The 20,117-nt window shown below is 39.0% G+C and overlaps 1 long non-coding RNA gene across 1 annotated transcript; it reads right to left on the reverse strand.

Annotated features, from left to right (window-relative positions):
- Window positions 1–10,222: 10,222 nt before the first annotated feature.
- LOC116708211 (uncharacterized) lies at window positions 10,223–16,886 on the reverse strand. The gene is made up of 3 exons (XR_004336625.1): window positions 16,845–16,886; window positions 15,230–15,355; window positions 10,223–10,266 (listed from the first exon to the last, which is right to left on the reverse strand). It is a non-coding gene; the product is annotated as an uncharacterized LOC116708211 (long non-coding RNA).
- Between the last annotated feature and the right edge of the window lie 3,231 nt (window positions 16,887–20,117).

Genomic DNA, 20,117 nt, shown 5'->3' on the forward strand with positions numbered 1-20,117 from the left:
AGAACCTGCAGAGAGAAGAAGGAAGGAGAGAGCAGATCAGTGAGTGTTTCCGGCCTCTCTCCAGCAGCAGTCAGTGACGCAGCACATCCAGTAGATGGTTTCCAGGCTGCAGTCAGACTGATCTCAGAGCTGTGACCAGGATGAACCCGATCAGTTGTTTCCTGTTGAGCTGAGAGAGCAAACAGATCTGAGATCAGATCTGCTGCTGCCACAGTTTGATGGATGAGGACCACTGTCTCTAGACATGTTGGACGGCTGGAGTCCAGCTGGACTTCCTGGAGACATGGACACAGCAACAACACTCATCTTCACACCAACACAAACGCAGGAACACAGCAAGCTGCTGCTCCTCTGATTGGCTGATTGCTGTCTCTGTGTCCAATCAGGAAGCCTGAACCATTCTCCTCCCACTGAGAAGCTGCAGCTTTAAGAGAGTTTGTAGAAATCTGCTGTCAGAGTTTGTTGGTTCTGATCAGGAGGAAACCAGAACCACAGCTCCATGAAGCCAGCAACTTGGTTCTGAAGGAGAACCGGGCCACACACACACACATGCCTGTGTGTGGGCGTGTGTGTGTGTGTGTGTGTGTACATATATACACATACATACTTTTAAGTACAATTCAACAACCTGGATGTCCATGTGACAATATTTTATTAACATTTATTTAAAAAAAAACAAACTACTGTATTGTTTTTACCTCTAAAATATATATTTCTCAAATATCAATTGTTACAGCTAATCGTGGATCCATTTAAGTAAATTTAAAGCAAGTACACTCTGCGGTCGGAGTCCCGTTCGGAAGTGCGGTCGGAAATGCCCCGAACGGGACTCCGACCGCGGCTCCGACCGCAGAGTGTACCTGCTTTAAATTTACTTAAATGGATCCACCATTAGCTGTAACAATTGATATTTGAGAAATATATATTTTAGAGGTAAAAACAATACAGTAGGGTTTTTTTATTTGAAATAAAGGTCGGAGCCGTGGTCTGAGATGCGGGGAGCCGCGTTCGGAAATTCGGATCAACTGACAAAACAGTTGGATTTTTATTTTGCAGATTTTGGTTCAGCTGCTAAATAAAAGCTGGAGAGTTTATATTTTGGAAACCAGTGTAGAGTCTGAAAACATGTTATATATTTAAAACGCAATAATACATCCAGGCTGAAGCCTTTGTGCTATGAGTGACCTACACATTCAACAGACTCAGGCTGCCATATACAGATAAACACCACAGCTGGGAGGCCCAACATATACAAACAGTGGTGCCAAAGCACGTTGACACGTGGCAAGAGGAAGATGAAATCGAACCTACGCCCTTCCTATTACAAGACAACAACGCTACTCTCAGAATCTTGACTTTTGGATCCCACAGAGGAATGTTATTGACAACCTCAAAATATACTTCAGTTTTTCTGATTCAGCTCAATTCTTCCTCTAAAACCAGGTTCTGAGTCTCTGATGTCAGCAATTATAAATCACTGCAATTAGTAAACATGATTTGATTTTAAAATAATTGGACATAATTTATTCTCCTTGTTAATTTATCATTTCTCTTTCATACATTTTATTCATTGTTAGCTTTCAGTGCCTGCGATGGACTGGTGACCTGTCCAGGGTGAACCCCGCCTCTCGTCTGGTGACAGCTGGAGCTGGGCCCCACCGGCCCCCCTCACCACCCTGCAGGGATCAACGTGTTCAGATCATGGATGGAAAGATTTTATGGTAGATTGTCTCCCTTAAGACCTCACTGAAAACAGCTTCATAGTTGATGCCTCAACATCAACTGATTCTATGATATTGCTGACTATTTTTTCTACTTCTAACATAAACAGGTAAAGAAGTAACCTAGAAATGTTTCCCCACCCCAGGCATCCGGTCCCAATCATCATCGGTTCCGATGATGTCACATGCATAGCGAGTCCGCTACGTCTTAAAATTGTAAGTCAGACTTTTTTCTTTGCCATTTGTCTGTACTCTTTAAAATACAAGTGTTCTTTTTTTGTAGGTTTCTGTAAAGTGCAGTGAATGGGAATGTTCTGCCGTTGATCCTCACTGTTCTTAGGAAGGAGAAATGTCAGTATGTTTGCAATAATACTGGAATACTGTGATATTAAATTAAAACAATACTCTGTCCTTGGTTAAATATTTTTCACATTTCCTCTAAAGTGTACCTATTGTTTCATTGTACTAATTTTCATAAGCATGTTGTCTGCAAATTTTGAATGCATTGACAATTTGTACAATTCTGTACAAGTACATATTGGCAATGTACTCTTGAAAAATGTAAATGTATTTAAAATAAAATGTGATTTGTTATGCATGCCTGCATCCAACTCTATGACCATTCGTGACGCCAACATTCACCATCCGACCCGATGGAACTGGAGAGGTTCTGAAGGAGGAGTGGCAGAGGATCCCCAAATCCAGCTGTGAAAAACCAGTTGCATCATTTCCAAGAAGACTCATGGCTGTACAAGCTAAAAAGGGGTTTCTACTGAGCAAAAGGTCTGAATACTTATGACCATGTGATGTTTCAGTTTTTCTTTTTTTTTTATAAATTTACAAAGCTTTCTACAATTCTGTATGTTTTCTGTCAAGAGGGGATGCTGAGCAGAGGTGGGGACTCGAGTCACATGACTTGGACTCGAGTCAGACTCGAGTCGTTAAAATCACGACTTGAGACTTGACTTGAAAAAATGCTCAAAGACTCGGACTTGACTTTGACTTTCATGCCATTGACTTGGGACTTGACTCGACTTGAAGCTGTTTACTTGAAAAGACTTGATATTTTTTACTCAAAGTCTTAAAATTTAAAACACATTATTTATAAAGTGGCGTCATTAATTAATTTCACTCACTCCATATGCGCAGACCGTCACTATGGTTTTCCTCTCTCCTTATGTATGTATGTATGTGTACGTAGCTGCAGCACAACCAATCAAATTAACAGGATTTGGACGTTTAAAAAAACGCGGCAAAGCTACAGAGCTCAGGGAACGAAATACGAAATAACCGCTGGAATATGCTTCCGCGAGTAATTTCTTTTGGCTATGTAGGTTATGAACTTTCGACTAAAAAACGAACTGCAACTTGTAAAACATGCAAGAGGAGAATATCGGATGGAGATGCCACGACGTCCAACTTTGTCCGGCATTTGAAGCTTCACAAAGATCGGTAGGTGGCACTTTTCTTTTGCTGTAAGATAGTTGACTTTAGCTAACTTCGTGTTAGCATGTGTACTCCGGGTTAAATTGGTGATGATTTACCATAAATCCGGTCCTTCAAATGCCTCCACAAATAATGTGCACCGTGTTAGCTCAGGAAGCCGGTGGATAGTGAGCGGGGCTCCGGAACAGAAAGCAGATTCTGGACCTGAACACAGGGAACAGAGTCTCTCTGTCCCATCATGATGATGAGCCGGGTCTAGTATCATCTAAGGATGGTTGGTGTATTTGAAGACATCTACGTTGGGAAATTATATTGACAATATATTGTTTACTGCAGTCAGTGCATTAAGTCAACTGTTTTTGACTTAATGCACTGACCGGCGTGACTGTCACATGTCGCACAGAACCCATTTCCAAGTAGTATAGCTTTGCTGGGAAAAAAAAAAAAGACCAAATACAGTGACTGTCCCAAATAAATTTTGTGTTTAGAATGTCTGTCCCATATTTACGGAGGACTGAAACTAACATACTTAGAAATAAAAGCAGAAAAATAAATGCACCAGACCTTCCTGAGTTTACTTGTGATAACTTCATTTATACTTATTTCATTTTTTGAAAACTATGATTGTTGTAGTGTTGATGTTTATTTATGAATAGAAGGAGTAAACTGAAGTCAAATGTAATTCATGAAAGGCTGTAATTTATTTTCTGACATCTGTTTACTTCTGACAGATTTGAAGAATACCAGATGAATAAGAGGATCACAAATGAACCTCAAATACATATTTTAAAAAGAACAAATGGTCTAATATTTGAATATTATATATAATTGCAAATTATTAAAAATAAATAAATAAAAACGACTCGAAATGACTTGAAATTAAAGGTTCCTGACTTGAGACTTGACTCGACTTTTGCCTGTCTTTACTTGAGACTTGACTCGGACTTGAGGACAGAGACTTGAGACTTACTTGAGACTTGCAACACAGTGACTTGGTCACACCTCTGATGCTGAGTATACATTAATGAGAAATAATATGAACTTTTCTGAGATTAGCAAATGGCTGCAATGAAACAGAGTGAGAAATTTAAAGGGGTATGAATACGTTTCATTCATTAATTCACCAGGGACTTTGATTTTCCTCATTAAAACAAAATCAGAGTAAAGGAAAAACATGGATATTTGAAATGTCCGTGATTGTATTCAGTGACTCAAATATAAAATACATAAAACAGCTTTCCTAGCAAGTTGGCAAACAGCTGTGGAAATTATTGCTGTGATTCAACCAACAATTTTCTGATTTTCTAATGAGCAAACATTTAAAACCAGAAAGACTCAGAAATGGAGCGATGGTCAGAAAGAGGTCAAGTTTTCCATATTAAAGAAAGTCCATAAAGTAACGCATTTGATCCACAATGTCTGATTCAATCTGGATTTCCTACTGATAAAAGCCCAGAGAAATCCTCTCTGATCAATAAATTATTGACTTCATATTGAAATATTTTCCATCCACCAATCAGGAACCCAGATATCTCAGCCGGGCCACAAACACTCAGAACCTACTGGTACCAGTTTGACTCCACTATGAAACTGGGAGCAAACTCAGCTTGTTGTCTGGGTTACAGATGAAAACTCAGAGAAAATCAGAGTTCCTGATTGAAACCAGGTGCTGCAGCTCTGCATCATAACCAGAACCAGAACCAGAACCAGGCCCAGTTCTGGTTCTGTCCAGCAGCTCAAAGAGAGAAAACCCAGTCAGGACTGGAAACCAGAAGAATGTGGAGTTAAAACTCACCTGATCAGATCTTTGCTTCTCCTTCTGTTCACACAAAACCGAGTCGGAACGAACTGGAATCCGATTCTCCAGAACTTGAACCGGACCCACCTGTGGCTCCGCCCCCTCTCACAGCAGAGGTGTGTTGCTAATGAGAAGAATCCTGTCTGATCATCACTACCAGGAAATAAATGGAAAATAACAACCAGTTCACATTTCAGTTTATAGCTTATTTATGTTTAAACATTTCAAGGATTTTTTTTTCCATTACTATTTCATTAAATTAATAAAGATTTTCAAGTTGATCAGATTCAGTTTTATCTATAAAGACTTTTATAAAATAGCCAAAAGCTTGCACCAAGTTTCTGCTCAGCAACACAATAAAACCACTAATAACAGTTTCTGCTTGTTCTAATCCTCAGCGCTCACGTAGCAGAGCTCACTTCCTCTGACCTCCCCAGAGGATCCATCACTCTGCGTCTCTGAGGTCTGAGTCCGGGTCCAGAAAAATTATCTTTACACCCGTCTGGCCCCCCGGCACTGCAGAACAGGACATTACCTGTCAGATCGCTACAAAAACCTTTTACAAAAAAACAGAAATATAAAATACAGCGGACCTAATTCAAACCTCAGACTGAAGAACTTTTGGCCTCCAACTCGCTTAAACTTCAACATTTAAACTCTTTTTAAATACAGATCTCTTGTGCTAAAAGCTCTATTAATTAATGATTCATCACTGAGCATAATATCAATGTTATGTTCTGACAGAAAACATGGTTGAATGACAATAACGAACCGGATCGTACCTCCCCTAACTACAATTTCTTAAGTGAGAATAGAAAACATAAAAAAGGAGGAGGTGTGGCCTCAATATTTAAGAATATACCATACCATACCAACCTTATTATGAAGCACTTATACACCGACAGGACCAAAGTGCTATACACAATCATAAATACAATGCGATTATAAAATAGAAAGATTGAAACATAAAATACATATAAAACAAAGTGATAACCTCCAGATTGTGCCAAAAGCAAAGAAAAAAAGATCCTAAAACCAGGAAGACAGAGCAACATAACACCAGTTTATAGTCCCTCCACTGGCTCCCTGTAGCTCAAAGAATAGACTTTAAAATACCGTTGTTAGTTTACAAATCACTGAACGGCTCAATACATTAAAGATCTGCTGTTGTCGTATCAACCTTCCAGACCTCTCAGGTCTTCCGGTTCTGGTCTGCTTCTGCATCCCCAGAACCAGAACCAAACGAGGAGAAGCAGCTTTCAGCATCTATTCACCACAAATTTGGAACAAACTTCCAGAAACTGTAAAACGGCTGAAACACTGACTTCCTTTAAATCTCCACTAAAAACCCACTGTTTAGGATTGTAACGAGTAACTCAATTAAGACCTGAACATAACGTTTATTCATCCAGATCCCCTCAAATCATTTACAAATTACAACTTGCACATTTACATTCTCTTCTGTACTCCAACACAATCAACAGCTTTTAAATACAGAAAATGATGACAAAAAAATACATTTTCTGTCACTGCTATCCGTTCTAGTCTCAATAGAAATGACAGCTGCACATTATTTCGCTGGCAACATGTCAAAAACTATTCTTCACGCACCAACATCCCATAATATATCCCTCAGGCGGGTTTGGACGCAGCGGTCAGCTTCTTCCGGCGCAACATCCACTCGAGGGCCTTCAGGACGTTCCACCACCGCTGTGGCCCCGCAGGCCTGACGCTCCGATCTGCTGGGTCTGCCTCTCCAGAGCCTCCTGGATGGACCACAGCATGGCGGCAGCCGCCTCTTCCTCCTCCTTGTCCTCCGGCTCTGCCTCCATCCGAGCGCTCCACCTGCGGAGAAACGACCGACTGCTCTAATTTAAATAAAATTAAGCGCACTGTTAGTTATAAAAGCGAAACAGCGACACCTACTGTCGTTTCTTGTAAAATATTTCAATCCGTTCGACTTTTGCTCCGTTTCACTTGATATTTTTCTCCACTTTTCGCCAGAATGACAACCACCAGCTGACTACAACAACAATGCTCAGTGAGCATGCGGACTGTACAAGGTAACGTGCTCGCTACTTTCTATTCCAAGAGAGAAGAGAAACAGCGCGGCGCTAGCGCACCCTAGTGGTGTGAGGTCACAACTGCATCCTTACAGAAAACATTTTCTACATCCAGGAATACTGATTTTATATTTCATTCATTAATTTAATCCGAGTTATATTTGATCTAAGGGCAGCGTTATAGTTTTGTTCAATAACCCACACAGTAAAAGTGTAAACTTTGTCAATTTTTTTGGTAAATAATGAGATTTTTATGCACACTTACGCTTAAAACATTACATAAAAGTCAATTAAAAGTGTAAACCCTGTATAAAAAGTGTCATTTCATGACAACATTTATAAAGAATCCTATGTCCTTTTTACGTGCACCCCTTCAAATAAAGTCTTACCAAATTTACTTCCTTGCAACCACATTGTTTTAAATAATATCACACCCTGGTTCACTTACACCTGCTTAGTTGTTTATGCTGTGATTAATTTCACATTGTAAATAAAACATCAGCAAAACACTCACCTGATCCAGACGCTGCTCTTCTTTTTTGGCGGTTGGCAAGCAACTTATTGATGTGCATTACCGCCATGAACTGGAATGGAGTGTGGATCGGGATGCTACATATATATTACTCCCAAGCCCCCCCAAAAAAGAAAAGAAAAGAAACCTTATATCCTATCAATTTCGCTTTCTTAAGATAATTGATTAAATAACAAAAATATACAGACTCTGCTCTGCTGCTGCACGGAGTCTGAACCGGTTCTGATCCAAACCTGACTAGAGCTGACACACCTGAGGCTCCGCCCCCTGACAATAAACACCTTTATTTTCCTTTGTATGAGTTGAGCTGTAAAACTTTAGGTTACATTTGAACTTTTTCGGGTTTTTCTCAGTTTTCTGCTCATTTCCAACCAACATTTATTGCAGGAAATCATTTCAGGAAGGAACCAGAAGATTCAGGAGTCTGGGAGATGTGACTGTAACCGACCTGAACACTGAGGCCCCAGAGCGCCCCCTGCAGGATCTGCTGCACCATTAACCAGACAGAAATGGCAGTTTTATACAAGTTATTATTCTAATTCAATAGCTGATTTAATTAAACGAGTTTTTGATTGAAAAGATTCTCATCTGTTTTATTAAAAAAAACATCTTCAGTCTGAATACTGCAAAAATAAACTGCTGGCTAAATTAGTAGCTTAAAGCTGAAATCAACTTGAGATGTTTCTGCTTTTACTAATTTAAGCTGTGAAACTAAATGTGAAAAACTTATAATACAGCAAAAATGGCATGGAGGATTAACATGAAGGTTTAGTTATTATATGTGTACACAGTCAGCTGCATAAAAAATACACAAAGATTCTTTAAAAACTTTATTTGGTCGTTAAACATCCAGCAACCCACATTGCATTAGAAGAATTATGAAGATCAAACATGAACCAATCAGCACATTATCCCAAAACAAAAAGAACTGCTCTTCGGGGCCCCTGGTGGACGCGGTAGGGTACCGCACGCTTCGCAAGTTTAAACCTTAAAGTTTGAACTCGGCATGGGAAGGGACGAGATTCTCACGGTACAACCTTGAATATCACATTTTTACAAAAACGAATCTTTAAGAATATCTCGGCAGGTAAGCGTTTCTCGGCAAAACACATGCCCAAGGCATAAAAACTAAGCCTAAAGGCCAATAACACACAATTTCACTATGAAGTGATTTGTTTTCACAATATATACAGTATTTGATAATGTATGTAGAAATTATTTTATTGATGAAAAGAAAAAAAAAAGAATTGCTCTTCGGCGCCCCTGGTGGCCCACGGTAGGTACTGCATGCATCGCAAGGTTTAAGCCTTAAAGTTTAAACCTTGAATATCACATTTTTACAAAATGAATCTTTAAGAATATCTCGGCAGGTAAGTGTTTCTCGGCACAACACATGCCCAAGGCATAAAAAACTAAGCCTAAAGGCCAATAACAGGCACCTTGGTGGAGCTGATTTTTATTCATTTTTTGTAACAATTCCTGTCATATCAAAAACACACAATTTCACTATGAAGTGATTTGTGCTCACAATATATACAGTATTTGATAATGTATGTAGAAATTATTTTATCGATAAGAAAAAAAAAAAAAAAAATTGCTCTTCGGCGCCCCTGGTGGCCACGGTAGGTACTGCATGCGAAAGTTTAAACCTGAAAGTTTAACCTTAAAGTTTAAACCTTAAAGTTTAAACCTTAAAGTTTAAACCTTAAAGTTTAAACCTTAAAGTTTAAACCTTAAAGTTTTAAACCTTAAAGTTTAAATGCAAAAATGGCATGGAGGATTAACACGAAGGTTTAGTTATTATATGTGTACACAGTCAGCTGCATAAAAAATACACAAAGATTTTTTTAAAAACTTTATTTGGTCGTTAAACACCCAGCAACCCACATTACATTAGAAGAATTATGAAAATCAAACATGAACCAATCAGCACATTATCCCAGTGATTCTCTGAGGTTTGAATAAATCAGTAAAATCACAGTAAAGAGCCTGAAGTTCTCTAGAAAACTCAAAACATGAAATATGGAGTTAAAAAAGTAAAAACCAAAACAAACTGAGAGAAATTAAAGCTGAGAATCAATGATGACGTAAAACTTCAAGATTTAGCTTTTACAATGAACATAAAATATATAAAATCTTTATTTTCCAGGTTCCACATGTTTCTGAAAACTGCTCTAAGATCAGAGTTTCTGTAGGACATCCAGTTCTAAACTGGTTAAACTGGTTCTCTGATGGAAGCTGAAGTTTCGCTGCAGTTTCCAGTGAAGCATCTTTTTATCTGTGGAGCTTTGAGGAACATTTTCATGTCAGCAGAAGGACGAAGCAGCAGAGAAAAGAGGTTTGAAGTGTCATTCATGGCTTCAAAGCTGAACTGAAAATGATTCCCATGTTTCCATTCTCAGACCATTTCTGGTTCCAGGATGAAAATGAATCAGAGAGAAAAAAGATCAACTTTCCAGTTGAATCCAGTTCAGATCAAACTCCACGAAGCCTCTAAATGGAGCCCAGTTTGAATTGGATCTTTATTGATCCAAAGAGACAACAATAAATGACAGACACGAGAAAATAAACGGGAGGAAAACCTTGGAGGTCAGAGGTCATCATCATGATCCAGTCAGAGTCTCTTTAGACTCAAACTGCTGCAGCTTCAACCTCTGAGGATCAGCAGGACACTGAGACCATTCTCTACTTCACAGAGATCAGAACCTGCAGAGAGAAGAAGGAAGGAGAGAGCAGATCAGTGAGTGTTTCCGGCCTCTCTCCAGCAGCAGTCAGTGACGCAGCACATCCAGTAGATGGTTTCCAGGCTGCAGTCAGACTGATCTCAGAGCTGTGACCAGGATGAACCCGATCAGTTGTTTCCTGTTGAGCTGAGAGAGCAAACAGATCTGAGATCAGATCTGCTGCTGCCACAGTTTGATGGATGAGGACCACTGTCTCTAGACATGTTGGACGGCTGGAGTCCAGCTGGACTTCCTGGAGACATGGACACAGCAACAACACTCATCTTCACACCAACACAAACGCAGGAACACAGCAAGCTGCTGCTCCTCTGATTGGCTGATTGCTGTCTCTGTGTCCAATCAGGAAGCCTGAACCATTCTCCTCCCACTGAGAAGCTGCAGCTTTAAGAGAGTTTGTAGAAATCTGCTGTCAGAGTTTGTTGGTTCTGATCAGGAGGAAACCAGAACCACAGCTCCATGAAGCCAGCAACTTGGTTCTGAAGGAGAACCGGGCCACACACACACACACATGCCTGTGTGTGGGCGTGTGTGTGTGTGTGTGTGTGTGTACATATATACACATACATACTTTTAAGTACAATTCAACAACCTGGATGTCCATGTGACAATATTTTATTAACATTTATTTAAAAAAAAACAAACTACTGTATTGTTTTTACCTCTAAAATATATATTTCTCAAATATCAATTGTTACAGCTAATCGTGGATCCATTTAAGTAAATTTAAAGCAAGTACACTCTGCGGTCGGAGTCCCGTTCGGAAGTGCGGTCGGAAATGCCCCGAACGGGACTCCGACCGCGGCTCCGACCGCAGAGTGTACCTGCTTTAAATTTACTTAAATGGATCCACCATTAGCTGTAACAATTGATATTTGAGAAATATATATTTTAGAGGTAAAAACAATACAGTAGGGTTTTTTTTATTTGAAATAAAGGTCGGAGCCGTGGTCTGAGATGCGGGGAGCCGCGTTCGGAAATTCGGATCAACTGACAAAACAGTTTGGATTTTTATTTTGCAGATTTTGGTTCAGCTGCTAAATAAAAGCTGGAGAGTTTATATTTTGGAAACCAGTGTAGAGTCTGAAAACATGTTATATATTTAAAACGCAATAATACATCCAGGCTGAAGCCTTTGTGCTATGAGTGACCTACACATTCAACAGACTCAGGCTGCCATATACAGATAAACACCACAGCTGGGAGGCCCAACATATACAAACAGTGGTGCCAAAGCACGTTGACACGTGGCAAGAGGAAGATGAAATCGAACCTACGCCCTTCCTATTACAAGACAACAACGCTACTCTCAGAATCTTGACTTTTGGATCCCACAGAGGAATGTTATTGACAACCTCAAAATATACTTCAGTTTTTCTGATTCAGCTCAATTCTTCCTCTAAAACCAGGTTCTGAGTCTCTGATGTCAGCAATTATAAATCACTGCAATTAGTAAACATGATTTGATTTTAAAATAATTGGACATAATTTATTCTCCTTGTTAATTTATCATTTCTCTTTCATACATTTTATTCATTGTTAGCTTTCAGTGCCTGCGATGGACTGGTGACCTGTCCAGGGTGAACCCCGCCTCTCGTCTGGTGACAGCTGGAGCTGGGCCCCACCGGCCCCCCTCACCACCCTGCAGGGATCAACGTGTTCAGATCATGGATGGAAAGATTTTATGGTAGATTGTCTCCCTTAAGACCTCACTGAAAACAGCTTCATAGTTGATGCCTCAACATCAACTGATTCTATGATATTGCTGACTATTTTTTCTACTTCTAACATAAACAGGTAAAGAAGTAACCTAGAAATGTTTCCCCACCCCAGGCATCCGGTCCCAATCATCATCGGTTCCGATGATGTCACATGCATAGCGAGTCCGCTACGTCTTAAAATTGTAAGTCAGACTTTTTTCTTTGCCATTTGTCTGTACTCTTTAAAATACAAGTGTTCTTTTTTTGTAGGTTTCTGTAAAGTGCAGTGAATGGGAATGTTCTGCCGTTGATCCTCACTGTTCTTAGGAAGGAGAAATGTCAGTATGTTTGCAATAATACTGGAATACTGTGATATTAAATTAAAACAATACTCTGTCCTTGGTTAAATATTTTTCACATTTCCTCTAAAGTGTACCTATTGTTTCATTGTACTAATTTTCATAAGCATGGTTGTCTGCAAATTTTGAATGCATTGACAATTTGTACAATTCTGTACAAGTACATATTGGCAATGTACTCTTGAAAAATGTAAATGTATTTAAAATAAAATGTGATTTGTTATGCATGCCTGCATCCAACTCTATGACCATTCGTGACGCCAACATTCACCATCCGACCCGATGGAACTGGAGAGGTTCTGAAGGAGGAGTGGCAGAGGATCCCCAAATCCAGCTGTGAAAAACCAGTTGCATCATTTCCAAGAAGACTCATGGCTGTACAAGCTAAAAAGGGGTTTCTACTGAGCAAAAGGTCTGAATACTTATGACCATGTGATGTTTCAGTTTTTCTTTTTTTTTTATAAATTTACAAAGCTTTCTACAATTCTGTATGTTTTCTGTCAAGAGGGGATGCTGAGCAGAGGTGGGGACTCGAGTCACATGACTTGGACTCGAGTCAGACTCGAGTCGTTAAAATCACGACTTGAGACTTGACTTGAAAAAATGCTCAAAGACTCGGACTTGACTTTGACTTTCATGCCATTGACTTGGGACTTGACTCGACTTGAAGCTGTTTACTTGAAAAGACTTGATATTTTTTACTCAAAGTCTTAAAATTTAAAACACATTATTTATAAAGTGGCGTCATTAATTAATTTCACTCACTCCATATGCGCAGACCGTCACTATGGTTTTCCTCTCTCCTTATGTATGTATGTATGTGTACGTAGCTGCAGCACAACCAATCAAATTAACAGGATTTGGACGTTTAAAAAAACGCGGCAAAGCTACAGAGCTCAGGGAACGAAATACGAAATAACCGCTGGAATATGCTTCCGCGAGTAATTTCTTTTGGCTATGTAGGTTATGAACTTTCGACTAAAAAACGAACTGCAACTTGTAAAACATGCAAGAGGAGAATATCGGATGGAGATGCCACGACGTCCAACTTTGTCCGGCATTTGAAGCTTCACAAAGATCGGTAGGTGGCACTTTTCTTTTGCTGTAAGATAGTTGACTTTAGCTAACTTCGTGTTAGCATGTGTACTCCGGGTTAAATTGGTGATGATTTACCATAAATCCGGTCCTTCAAATGCCTCCACAAATAATGTGCACCGTGTTAGCTCAGGAAGCCGGTGGATAGTGAGCGGGGCTCCGGAACAGAAAGCAGATTCTGGACCTGAACACAGGGAACAGAGTCTCTCTGTCCCATCATGATGATGAGCCGGGTCTAGTATCATCTAAGGATGGTTGGTGTATTTGAAGACATCTACGTTGGGAAATTATATTGACAATATATTGTTTACTGCAGTCAGTGCATTAAGTCAACTGTTTTTGACTTAATGCACTGACCGGCGTGACTGTCACATGTCGCACAGAACCCATTTCCAAGTAGTATAGCTTTGCTGGGAAAAAAAAAAAGACCAAATACAGTGACTGTCCCAAATAAATTTTGTGTTTAGAATGTCTGTCCCATATTTACGGAGGACTGAAACTAACATACTTAGAAATAAAAGCAGAAAAATAAATGCACCAGACCTTCCTGAGTTTACTTGTGATAACTTCATTTATACTTATTTCATTTTTTGAAAACTATGATTGTTGTAGTGTTGATGTTTATTTATGAATAGAAGGAGTAAACTGAAGTCAAATGTAATTCATGAAAGGCTGTAATTTATTTTCTGACATCTGTTTACTTCTGACAGATTTGAAGAATACCAGATGAATAAGAGGATCACAAATGAACCTCAAATACATATTTTAAAAAGAACAAATGGTCTAATATTTGAATATTATATATAATTGCAAATTATTAAAAATAAATAAATAAAAACGACTCGAAATGACTTGAAATTAAAGGTTCCTGACTTGAGACTTGACTCGACTTTTGCCTGTCTTTACTTGAGACTTGACTCGGACTTGAGGACAGAGACTTGAGACTTACTTGAGACTTGCAACACAGTGACTTGGTCACACCTCTGATGCTGAGTATACATTAATGAGAAATAATATGAACTTTTCTGAGATTAGCAAATGGCTGCAATGAAACAGAGTGAGAAATTTAAAGGGGTATGAATACGTTTCATTCATTAATTCACCAGGGACTTTGATTTTCCTCATTAAAACAAAATCAGAGTAAAGGAAAAACATGGATATTTGAAATGTCCGTGATTGTATTCAGTGACTCAAATATAAAATACATAAAACAGCTTTCCTAGCAAGTTGGCAAACAGCTGTGGAAATTATTGCTGTGATTCAACCAACAATTTTCTGATTTTCTAATGAGCAAACATTTAAAACCAGAAAGACTCAGAAATGGAGCGATGGTCAGAAAGAGGTCAAGTTTTCCATATTAAAGAAAGTCCATAAAGTAACGCATTTGATCCACAATGTCTGATTCAATCTGGATTTCCTACTGATAAAAGCCCAGAGAAATCCTCTCTGATCAATAAATTATTGACTTCATATTGAAATATTTTCCATCCACCAATCAGGAACCCAGATATCTCAGCCGGGCCACAAACACTCAGAACCTACTGGTACCAGTTTGACTCCACTATGAAACTGGGAGCAAACTCAGCTTGTTGTCTGGGTTACAGATGAAAACTCAGAGAAAATCAGAGTTCCTGATTGAAACCAGGTGCTGCAGCTCTGCATCATAACCAGAACCAGAACCAGAACCAGGCCCAGTTCTGGTTCTGTCCAGCAGCTCAAAGAGAGAAAACCCAGTCAGGACTGGAAACCAGAAGAATGTGGAGTTAAAACTCACCTGATCAGATCTTTGCTTCTCCTTCTGTTCACACAAACCGAGTCGGAACGAACTGGAATCCGATTCTCCAGAACTTGAACCGGACCCACCTGTGGCTCCGCCCCCTCTCACAGCAGAGGTGTGTTGCTAATGAGAAGAATCCTGTCTGATCATCACTACCAGGAAATAAATGGAAAATAACAACCAGTTCACATTTCAGTTTATAGCTTATTTATGTTTAAACATTTCAAGATTTTTTTTCCATTACTATTTCATTAAATTAATAAAGATTTTCAAGTTGATCAGATTCAGTTTTATCTATAAAGACTTTTATAAAATAGCCAAAGCTGCACCAAGTTTCTGCTCAGCAACACAATAAACCACTAATAACAGTTTCTGCTTGTTCTAATCCTCAGCGCTCACGTAGCAGAGCTCACTTCCTCTGACTCCCCAGAGGATCCATCACTCTGCGTCTCTGAGGTCTGAGTCCGGGTCCAGAAAATTATCTTTACACCCGTCTGGCCCCCCGGCACTGCAGAACAGGACATTACCTGTCCAGATCGCTACAAAAACCTTTTACAAAAAAACAGAAATATAAAATACAGCGGACCTAATTCAAACCTCAGACTGAAGAACTTTTGGCCTCCAACTCGCTTAAACTTAAACATTTAAACTCTTTTAAATACCAGATCTCTCTGTGCTAAAGCTCTATTAATTAATGATTTCATCACTGAGCATAATATCAATGTTATGTTTCTGACAGAAACATGGTTGAATGACAATAACGAACCGATCGTACCTCCTAACTACAATTTCTTAAGTGAGAATAGAAAACATAAAAAAGGAGGAGGTGTGGCCTCAATATTTAAGAATATACCATACCATACCAACTTTATTTATGAAGCACTTTATACACCGACAGGACCAAAGTGCTATACACAATCATAAAATACAATGCGATTATAAAATAGAAAAGATTGAAACATAAAATACATATAAAACAAAGTGAAACCTCTCAGATTGTGCCAAAAGCCAAAGAAAAAAGATCCTAAAACCAGGAAGACAGAGCACATAACACCAGTTTTATAGTCCCTCCACTGGCTCCCTGTAGCTCAAAGAATAGACTTTAAAATACCGTTGTTAGTTTACAAATCACTGAACGGCTCAATACATTAAAGATCTGCTGTTGTCGTATCAACCTTCCAGACCTCTCAGGTCTTCCGGTTCTGGTCTGCTCTGCATCCCCAGAACCAGAACCAAACGAGGAGAAGCAGCTTTCAGCATCTATTCACCACAAATTTGGAACAAACTTCCAGAAAACTGTAAAACGGCTGAAACACTGACTTCCTTTAAATCTCCACTAAAAACCCACTTGTTTAGGATTGTAACGAGTAACTCAATTAAGACCTGAACATAACGTTTATTCATCCAGATCCCCTCAAATCATTTACAAATTACAACTTGCACATTTACATTCTACTCTCTGTACTCCAACACAATCAACAGCTTTTAAATACAGAAAATGATGACAAAAAAAATACATTTTCTGTCACTGCTATCCGTTCTAGTCTCAATAGAAATGAACAGCTGCACATTATTTCGCTGGCAAACATGTCAAAAACTATTCTTCACGCACCAACATCCCATAATATATCCCTCAGGCGGGTTTGGACGCAGCGGTCAGCTTCTTCCGGCGCAACATCCACTCCGAGGGCCTTCAGGACGTCCACCACCGCTGTGGCCCCGCAGGCCGACGCTCCGATCTGCTGGGTCTGCCTCTCCAGAGCCTCCTGGATGGACCACAGCATGGCGGCAGCCGCCTCTTCCTCCTCCTGGTCCTCCGGCTCTGCCTCCATCCGAGCGCTCCACCTGCGGAGAAACGACCGACTTGCTCTAATTTTAAATAAAATTAAGCGGCACTGTTAGTTATAAAGCGAAAACAGCGACACCTACTGTCGTTTCTGTAAAATATTTCAATCCGTTCGACTTTTGCTCCGTTTCACTTGATATTTTTCTCCACTTTTCGCCAGAATGACAACCACCAGCTGACTACAACAACAATGCTCAGTGAGCATGCGGACTGTACAAGGTAACGTGCTCGCTACTTCTATTCCAAGAGAGAAGAGAAACAGCGCGGCCGCTAGCGCACCCTAGTGGTGTGAGGTCACAACTGCATCCTTACAGAAACATTTTCTACATCCAGGAATACTGATTTTATATTTCATTCATTAATTTAATCCGAGTTATATTTGATCTAAGGGCAGCGTTATAGTTTTGTTCAATAACCCACACAGTAAAAGTGTAAACTTTGTCAATTTTTTTGGTAAATAATGAGATTTTTATGCACACTTACGCTAAAACATTACATAAAAGTCAATTAAAAGTGTAAACCCCTGTATAAAAAGTGTCATTTCATGACAACATTTATAAAGAATCCTATGTCCTTTTTACGTGCACCCCTTCAAATAAAGTCTTACCAAATTTACTTCCTTGCAACCACATTGTTTTAAATAATATCACACCCTGGTTCACTTACACCTGCTTAGTTGTTTATGCTGTGGATTAATTTCACATTGTAAATAAAACATCAGCAAAACACTCACCTGATCCAGACGCTGCTCTTCTTTTTTGGCGGTTGGCAAGCAACTTATTGATGTGCATTACCGCCATGAACTGGAATGGAGTGTGGATCGGGATGCTACATATATATTACTCCCAAGCCCCCCCAAAAAAGAAAAAGAAAAGAAACCTTATATCCTATCAATTTCGCTTTCTTAAGATAATTGATTAAATAACAAAAATATACAGACTCTGCTCTGCTGCTGCACGGAGTCTGAACCGGTTCTGATCCAAACCTGACTAGAGCTGACACACCTGAGGCTCCGCCCCCTGACAATAAACACCTTTATTTTCCTTTGTATGAGTTGAGCTGTAAAACTTTAGGTTACATTTGAACTTTTTCGGGTTTTTCTCAGTTTTCTGCTCATTTCCAACCAACATTTTATTGCAGGAAATCATTTCAGGAAGGAACCAGAAGATTCAGGAGTCTGGGAGATGTGACTGTAACCGACCTGAACACTGAGGCCCCAGAGCGCCCCCTGCAGGATCTGCTGCACCATTAACCAGACAGAAATGGCAGTTTTATACAAGTTATTATTCTAATTCAATAGCTGATTTAATTAAACGAGTTTTGATTGAAAAGATTCTCATCTGTTTTATTAAAAAAAACATCTTCAGTCTGAATACTGCAAAAAATAAACTGCTGGCTAAATTAGTAGCTTAAAGCTGAAATCAACTTGAGATGTTTCTGCTTTTACTAATTTAAGCTGTGAAAACTAAATGTGAAAACTTATAATACAGCAAAAATGGCATGGAGGATTAACATGAAGGTTTAGTTATTATATGTGTACACAGTCAGCTGCATAAAAAATACACAAAGATTCTTTAAAAACTTTATTTGGTCGTTAAACATCCAGCAACCCACATTGCATTAGAAGAATTATGAAGATCAAACATGAACCAATCAGCACATTATCCCAAAACAAAAAGAACTGCTCTTCGGGGCCCCTGGTGGACGCGGTAGGTACCGCACGCTTCGCAAGTTTAAACCTTAAAGTTTGAACTCGGCATGGGAAGGGACGAGATTCTCACGGTACAACCTTGAATATCACATTTTTACAAAAACGAATCTTTAAGAATATCTCGGCAGGTAAGCGTTTCTCGGCAAAACACATGCCCAAGGCATAAAAAACTAAGCCTAAAGGCCAATAACACACAATTTCACTATGAAGTGATTTGTTTTCACAATATATACAGTATTTGATAATGTATGTAGAAATTATTTTATTGATGAAAAGAAAAAAAAAAAGAATTGCTCTTCGGCGCCCCTGGTGGCCACGGTAGGTACTGCATGCATCGCAAGGTTTAAGCCTTAAAGTTTAAACCTTGAATATCACATTTTTACAAAAATGAATCTTTAAGAATATCTCGGCAGGTAAGTGTTTCTCGGCACAACACATGCCCAAGGCATAAAAAACTAAGCCTAAAGGCCAATAACAGGCACCTTGGTGGAGCTGATTTTTATTCATTTTTTGTAACAATTCCTGTCATATCAAAAACACACAATTTCACTATGAAGTGATTTGTGCTCACAATATATACAGTATTTGATAATGTATGTAGAAATTATTTTATCGATAAGAAAAAAAAAAAAAAAATTGCTCTTCGGCGCCCCTGGTGGCCACGGTAGGTACTGCATGCGAAAGTTTAAACCTGAAAGTTTAAACCTTAAAGTTTAAACCTTAAAGTTTAAACCTTAAAGTTTAAACCTTAAAGTTTAAACCTTAAAGTTTAAACCTTAAAGTTTAAACCTTAAAGTTTAAATGCAAAAATGGCATGGAGGATTAACACGAAGGTTTAGTTATTATATGTGTACACAGTCAGCTGCATAAAAAATACACAAAGATTTTTTAAAAACTTTATTTGGTCGTTAAACACCCAGCAACCCACATTACATTAGAAGAATTATGAAAATCAAACATGAACCAATCAGCACATTATCCCAGTGATTCTCTGAGGTTTGAATAAATCAGTAAAATCACAGTAAAGAGCCTGAAGTTCTCTAGAAAACTCAAAACATGAAATATGGAGTTAAAAAAGTAAAAACCAAAACAAACTGAGAGAAATTAAAGCTGAGAATCAATGATGACGTAAAACTTCAAGATTTAGCTTTTACAATGAACATAAAATATATAAAATCTTTATTTTCCAGGTTCCACATGTTTCTGAAAACTGCTCTAAGATCAGAGTTTCTGTAGGACATCCAGTTCTAAACTGGTTAAACTGGCTTCTCTGATGGAAGCTGAAGTTTCGCTGCAGTTTCCAGTGAAGCATCTTTTATCTGTGGAGC

Source organism: Xiphophorus hellerii, chromosome 18, assembly GCF_003331165.1.
Source record: "Xiphophorus hellerii strain 12219 chromosome 18, Xiphophorus_hellerii-4.1, whole genome shotgun sequence".
NCBI lineage: Eukaryota > Metazoa > Chordata > Actinopteri > Cyprinodontiformes > Poeciliidae > Xiphophorus > Xiphophorus hellerii.